The sequence below is a fragment of the Fukomys damarensis genome, unplaced genomic scaffold (genome assembly GCF_012274545.1).
Source record: "Fukomys damarensis isolate Sample0158 unplaced genomic scaffold, DMR_v1.0_HiC HiC_scaffold_39, whole genome shotgun sequence".
NCBI lineage: Eukaryota > Metazoa > Chordata > Mammalia > Rodentia > Bathyergidae > Fukomys > Fukomys damarensis.
Genome location: NW_022900951.1, coordinates 112,891,808 through 112,899,170, shown reverse-complemented (window position 1 = coordinate 112,899,170; position 7,363 = coordinate 112,891,808). Strand labels below are relative to the sequence as shown.

General features: G+C 40.1%; 1 long non-coding RNA gene across 9 annotated transcripts in view; it reads right to left on the bottom strand.

The window, feature by feature from the left end:
• Positions 1-7,363, bottom strand: part of LOC104873709 — an 89,798-nt gene that overhangs the window by 55,518 nt on the left and 26,917 nt on the right. For 7 of the 9 annotated variants that reach the window (XR_004515841.1, XR_004515837.1, XR_004515834.1 and 4 more), the window contains exon 6: positions 6,688-6,905. The exons of the other annotated variants lie outside the window; for them this stretch is intronic. This is a non-coding gene — a long non-coding RNA (uncharacterized LOC104873709). The remainder of the gene's footprint in view (positions 1-6,687; positions 6,906-7,363) is intronic. 9 annotated transcript variants of the gene reach the window in all.

Below are 7,363 nucleotides of genomic sequence, written 5' to 3'. Positions count from 1 at the left end.
GTGGGATCCCTCTAGCTCACAAATAAAATATATAAATTAAATTTAATACTTAGGATTTAATATTTATCATTTATATAAATTAAATTTATAGCTAAAGTCAATGTCATTAAAATATAACAAAAACCCTTTGACTGGTACCAGAAAAACCCTTAGGTTTTTAACATAAAACCAGTGTGAAGGAAAACATCTCAGACTGGCATTCAGTAATTCACCACTGGTCGTCAATATTTATAATTCACAATACTCAGTAAATTCATAGTAGGTACTCAATTCATAATAGACACACAATAAATACTTGTTATAAAAATAAATACACATCTTCATTCAAATGCTAACCTACGTAACTCATCCCTTCTTAACATATTCATTACAAACTCCAAATTTTATACGAGCTTAAGAAGATGCATCATCCTCTGAAGACATTGACATGCACTCCCAAGATGTGTAACTAAAGGCAAAATAAAACCTCTCTGTGAAAAGTGTGAGCATGCATCTCTGTGGCTACTACACAAACCCTGGCGGGGGACAACTCTGTCTCCCTTTTTGTCAAGGAGGCGCCACATCCAAGGCATTGAGCTTGTAATTAATCTTGGCTGTCTGAATTTTTTTTTTCTCTTCGTTCTGAATTTTTGTAAATTTTTAAAAAGTGTCAGCAAATTGAAGCCATGCTTCTCCACTGGGACACGTTCAAACCAGTATGGTATTGCTGCTGCTTTTTTAGTGTAAAATGGAAGACTTGGTGTTTTAAAGTAAAATTACGAAGTTATTTGTGGAGAAACTAAAAAAGTTACACAACTGGCTGAAAACACTGGGGACAAGTTTATCCGGGCCTGGAATCTCCAGAAGACTAACATTTTTCTCCTAACTTAACAACTGGAATATCCTGTTCAGTCCCTAAGATTTCATGTTGCATACTATGCCATCTTAGAAAATACTTACTTTTAAAATTAAATCTATACATTGACCTTCTTATCAAGCATTTTATTGTGCAATCATAATTAGAGTTCTTAGATTTGAAAAACAACACTCAGAGTCTCCAGATAACTTTTAAGACTTATGTAGCTTTGTGGGTGGTATTTTCATGCAAATTAAGTAAGGGTGGGTTTTATATTGTAGAAGTTTTGGGTCCTATTTTAATGCTCTTTATATGGCAGTATGTATATAATGTGCTAAATTCCTTAAGAACCTCTCCTTAAAAACTCTGAAGTTAATACTTTTGTGCGACTGTGTTTTGAATAAAGCCATGACAGTGTTAAAAACAAATTTAAAAAAATGCAGTACTCCTGATCATTGTTTTATTGTTTCTGACTATTTCCAGTTTTTTCTGTGACTGCTGTAACTTAAAGTTTTTGAAACTGAATTGCTTCAAATAAATTGAAGATTTGTTATTTAAAATATAAATAAAAATAAAATCTCTCTGTGGCCAGTGACTGCTTGATCAGGAGCTCAGACACACGAGCTCAGTCCACACTCGACAGTCGTAGGCTGTGAGTCTTTTAAAGGGCAATCTGCAGGCAGCTGCACGAAAGGGTGGGGGAGACAGGTGGGAGAGTGGAGGCCGCACCCCAGGTGCCTGAGGACCTGCAGCTGCAGCATGGCACTGACACCTGCCAGTGGTTCAACGTGTGCTGATTTCAGCTTCCAGTCTCCATCACTGTGCGTCCTCATGGCAGGCTTGAGATTGGGCCTCCTCCCACCCTGCTGCACGCATGCTCTGTGTAGCAGAGGAGCAGGAAGGCTTCCCTAAGCTAAAGGAGGTTGCTATGTGCAGTTCACTCAGTCAAGGGCCCAGACTCAATCCACATCACAGGATCTGTTGAGCTTTTCTGTACTGGGAGTGAAAAGCAGCAAAGAGGAAAAAAAAAAAAAACCTGTTGACCTGCACTCTTATCAGTGGGTTTTTTTTTTTTTTTTTTTGTTTTTTTTTTTTTTTTTTTTTTTTTGTCACGGATTTTCAGCCAGGCATAGTGGGCATACCTGCAACCCTAGCACTTGGGGAGGCTGAAGCAGGAGGATCCCAAGTTTAAGTCCAGCCAGAGCAACTTGGCAACTTAGCAAGCCCCTGCTTCAAAATAAAAAAAAAAGTGGCTAGGGATGTAGTTCAGTGGGAAGGCCCTGGGCTCAATTCCCAGCACACACACACACACACACACACACACACGATTTTTCAACTCAAGAGAAGAAAATAAAGACAGAGAACCAGCTCAATTCCGCACACACACACACACACACACACACACACGATTTTTCAACTCAAGAGAAGAAAATAAAGACAGAGAACCACCAGAGACAGATACCACTCTTCTTTTGCCATCCTCCTAATTATGACAGCCACTTATTGGTGGTTATATAATGAATGTTGTGACTTTTTTGTCATCACTGCACAATCCATTACCTGCATGCATGAGATATTATATCATTCATCTTTAAGTAAACTAATTCTAGGGCTACTAAAATGTGCATCTGAGAAAAGACATAAGAAACATTGTACGTGTACTAGCCACTCGGCACTGTGAGAAGTATGTTCCTTTAGTTCATTTAACTCCGGCAGCAATCACATGAGATGAATATTCTATCCCCATTTTATAGATCAATAGAGACTCAAAGTAATTCACTCGTATTCACACAAAGTAAATGCAGAGCCTCGCTTGCAACTCAGGTATGTCTGGTTTGTTCCAGTTTAATACATCTAGGGGCCAAGGTCCTCCTAAGAATTCTAAATGACTGTAATCCCAGCTACCTGAGACGGTGAGGCAGGAGGATTGCAAGTTTGAGGATAGCCTGGGTGAGTTAGCGGGACAATGCTTCAAAATAAAATATTTTAAAGGACCAAGGATATAGCTCAGGGATCCCTGGGTTCAATCTCCTACAGGAAAGTTAAAAAAAAAAAACCCTCAATGAGCTTCAATAGGAAAAGAAAATTCCCTCTTCTTGAATAATCTGTAGGATTAGCCCTGCTTGGGAACAAGGGATTGAGACCTAATCCTAAGTAAAATGATTGCTCCAACTCTCCTATTTGATACAGCAGCACGAATTTGTACTTTAGCTCTTGTGAGATGCTTCCTGACAGACAGATGGACTGCTACCAACATACCATTCGGCTCCAGGTAGGTATGAATTTGAACTTCAAGTTGTTTTTGTCTCTCTGTTTGTTTGTTTTTGGCAGTGGGGATGGGACACAGGGACTTGTGCATGCTGGGTAAGCACTCTACTACTGAGCACCAGCCCTTGAACTTCAATTTGGATGAGTTTTTCCTCAGCTTTTACTGCAAGCAAAGAGTTCTTACATTTAAATTATAATAGCTGATTGATAATGGATAAAATCTATGAGAGCTTCAATTCTTGGAGTAAACTATGGGAATAGCTTTTGAACAGTATATTCTCAATCATTGAGGGATTTTTTTTTTTTTTTGGTTTTTCGAGACAGGGTCTCACTATGTAGTTGAGACTGACCTGGAACTCACTATGTAGCCCGGGCTGGTCTTGAACTCACAGCGATCCTCCTGCCTCAGCCTCCTGAGTGCTGGGATTACAGGCGTGCACCACCATGCCCAGCAAGGGAAGATTTTTCAAAATTATTCAGGGTATATTTCACCCCAGGTTACACTTCTCCATTTTATCCAAAGATTTTAAGACTTGACTATACTTAGTGGGTTAGTAAGTTGCCTGTTTTCACCAGTTGTAGTTCAGGAAAACTATAGGACATAGCCTCAGGAAACCCTGACATCTAGCTAGATGATGTAAGGTATCCACATATACTCCTAACATAAGTGGTTCTCAATTTCTGTGCAGTCACTCTGTAGGCAGAAAATAGAAGAGACCCTTCAGATAGAAAGAAGAATGGTACAGAAGGACAGTGATGAGTTTGAGGGCCAGGCAGACCCAGGTGTGAAAATCAAATCCACCACTTGCGAGCTATGGTCCTGAGAAGATTACTTTGGCTCCCTAGGCTTCAGTGTCTTCGTTTACAAAATAGATCTAAGTGCTATAGATGAATCTCAGGAACAAAAGCAAGGTTCCTCCATCTGGATCTGCTTGCAGAGGGAGATTAGGAAGAATTGTGTTATAGGGGCTGTCACACCACTCCCAGAAATGACACAAACTGAGTACAATTTGTAACTACTTGGAGAGATTCAAGGCCTACCCCAAATGAAGTGCTGAGAGTTTGGTCTCAGGAAAGCACATGTGAAGCTATAAAAAGTAAACCTCTTATGAAACGAACTACAATCAGCCAGGTGTGGTGGCGCACACCTGTAATCCCAGCACTCAGGAGGCTGAGGCAGGAGGATTGCTGTGTGTTCAAGACCAGCATGGGCTACATAGTGAGTTCCAGGTCAGTCTCAACTACGTAGTGAGACCCTGTCTCAAAAAAAAAAAAAGAAACTAACTACAATCAAATTTGAATCAAAACCGATACACAGGTACATGGGCGCAGCGGGACAGAATGATTAACTTCTAATGTTCTGTAGAGTACAGGAGGATAAATATGATTGACAACAACTAATTGACTATTTCACAAAACTGGTAGAGGGAATTTCTATTCAATGTTCCCAACGCAAAGAAATGATTCCTGTCGGAAGTGATAAATATCCTGGTTACCGCCCCATAGATACGCACAATTACTATGTGTCAAAGAAAAGTAAAATCTATGAACAAAAATGATATACAGTCTAAAAAAAAGACTGAAAGGGGGAAATACAGAGATCTACACAGTCATAAAAAGTCCCAAAGACAACCTTTTGATAAAGCACCACCAGCCATAACCAGAGCTAAGATTATCTGGACTTGTGAACACAAATATCAGATCCGGCACTAAAATGTCATTAATATCATCTTTTAATCCCACATTTCCTTTTGCTGTGGGACCTTATACCTTCCAAGAAACTCTTTATTTATTCTATTCTATTTAAACTTGCTTTCTCCTAAACCTTTATTACAGACAGAAGGGCTGACCAGCTAACACAAAGCGGGTGACCCACTAGGCATTTCTACTTTTCTACAGAAATTGATGAACCAGTATGTTGGTTTATATATTGGACCCTTAGGCCACTAGGATTTTGGTTGGTGTAAATCTGTCTCCCTTCAATATACTCATAGAATTAATTCTGAGGCAAGATTTTTAAATATTGACACAAAAAAATCCAATATTGCTGAGTATGTGAGGAAATAACAGATGCTCCAGCCTAGCAACTTTTCTAGCAAAGAACTTAATGATTTGGTACTGAAGTGTGTGTGCCCTTTAGCAGGGCACAGGGCATGCACCTGTAATGCTAGCTACGTGGGAAACTGAGGCAGGAGGATCAGGAGTCTGAGTCCTATCTGGGCAAATTAGCAAGACCCCATCTCAAAATAAATATACATCAATAAAATGTCCTAGGCGTGTAGCCAAGTGGTAGAGTGCACCAGTGTCCAATCTCCAATACTACAAAAAAATGTGTATGCCCTTTTACATAAATAATCCTACATCTGGGAATTCATCCCTAGGAGACAACTACATAAATTAAAAAGTGAGGAAATCCAGCCAAGCTTAGTACTGCATATCTGTAATCCAAGCATTGTGAGAGACTCCCATCTTGTCCCAAATTAAAAATAAAAGGGGTCTGGGGATGTAGCTCAATATGAAGGCCCTGGGTTCATTTTCCAGTACCAAAAAAAAAAGTGAGAATATCCATTAAAGCATTGTTTAAAACAATTAAAAATTAGATAAAGCACTAAATAAGGCAATTATTGCAAAACTTATAAGTCAACCAAAATGGACTAAGCAGTCAATAAAAAGGATGTGACTACTTATTGACATGGAAAGGTATCTATGATGTGCACATTAGATAAAAACAGGCACCCATTAGTGCACACTGAGTAACTCTTAACATCACATGCTTGGCTTGCCTGGGATAATCTGCAGAATATTCTATTCCTGTGAGTTCCTCCAGTCTACGAAATGCTGCACATTATAATCATCTTGGGAAAAGTCACTGTGCTCTTTAACACAGAGAATTACTCTTTTCTTTTTCTTTTCTTTTTCTTTTCTTTTTTCGAGACAGGGTTTCACTATGTAGTTGAGACTGACCTGGAACTATGGAGCCCAGGGTAGTCTCGAACTCACAGTGATCCTCCTGCCTCTGGGATTACAGGCGTGAGCCACCACATCCGGCTCAGAGCATTACTCTTGAAGCCATTGTTTTAACATGTTCAGCCTAGCATTATACAAAGTGGACTCACCACAAAATGCTTTTGTTTATATGTGATACTTTCAAAATATAAGGAAAAATAAATACAATAAAATAGAAAGGATCTAGCCAATTGGAAATTGTGGGCATCAGAGAGTTATAGAACATTTATCATACATATATTTTTTTACCAAAAGCATACACCATCTTTGTAAAAATACCTATTCATGAAAGAAACAAATTCCACACGTACAGTCAAGGATGAACTGTGTGGGCCCTGACTCAAGGTCTGTATGAGACGGCTATGGAGAAGTAAAGGACTTGTGGAGCCACATGCTCAAAACCTCCTGGAATGCGTGTTAGCGATTAAAATAGCCTACAGGGCCATAAATCCAAGCAGGATCAGAACACACTACCTTAGGGAACGACGCTATACTCCAGTCGATCCCTTAGATTGGCTCTAAGGCCAATCATGTAATAGACCACGTTGTCCTTCTCCTGTCCTTCCCCTTTCCCTTACATGAATTCCTGCACCAACGTCCCTCCTTTGTCCTTCATCCATGCTTCCTGGTACTATCAACAAAAAGCCACAGAAGCTTCAGTTCAGGGCTGTCTTTATGAGACTCTCTCACGCTGCAGGGTCTCGTGACGGGCAGTCCCTCTGGGCCTTCTTGGACTTTGAATTGCACATTGACTCCGAGTAATCTCTCCCCCTTTGCTCCATGCCACGGTTGTGAACTGTGACAGAATAGCATGTATTTAGAACGCTTTCCATGCCAGCCACCATGCTAAGGGCTTTACATATTTTGCAAATGAAGATGAAACCACAGTAGAAGAAACAGACTCCGAGAGCATGTAACACCTAAACTCACACAGCTAGTGAGCAGCACACCTCAGCTGGAATAGCAGGTCAGTTTCACTCCAATACTTGCATTCCTTCTGCTGTATTAAACCGTGTCTCTTCTGTAAGATAGTCTCTCTTTAAGGTCCCACCTGTGCACCAGCCAGCCTGGCAGCCCAGCCAATGCCACTATGGTTTCCCACATACCTCTTTCAGACCTCCCCGTGGAGAGAGAGGAAGTAAATTACCTGGCAGAGTATCTGGACTGTGGCAGACTTAATAATGTAATTCCATTAATGACTGTCCCCTGAACTGTATTGTTTTTTGTTTTTTGGTGGTTTTGTTTTTTTTTTTT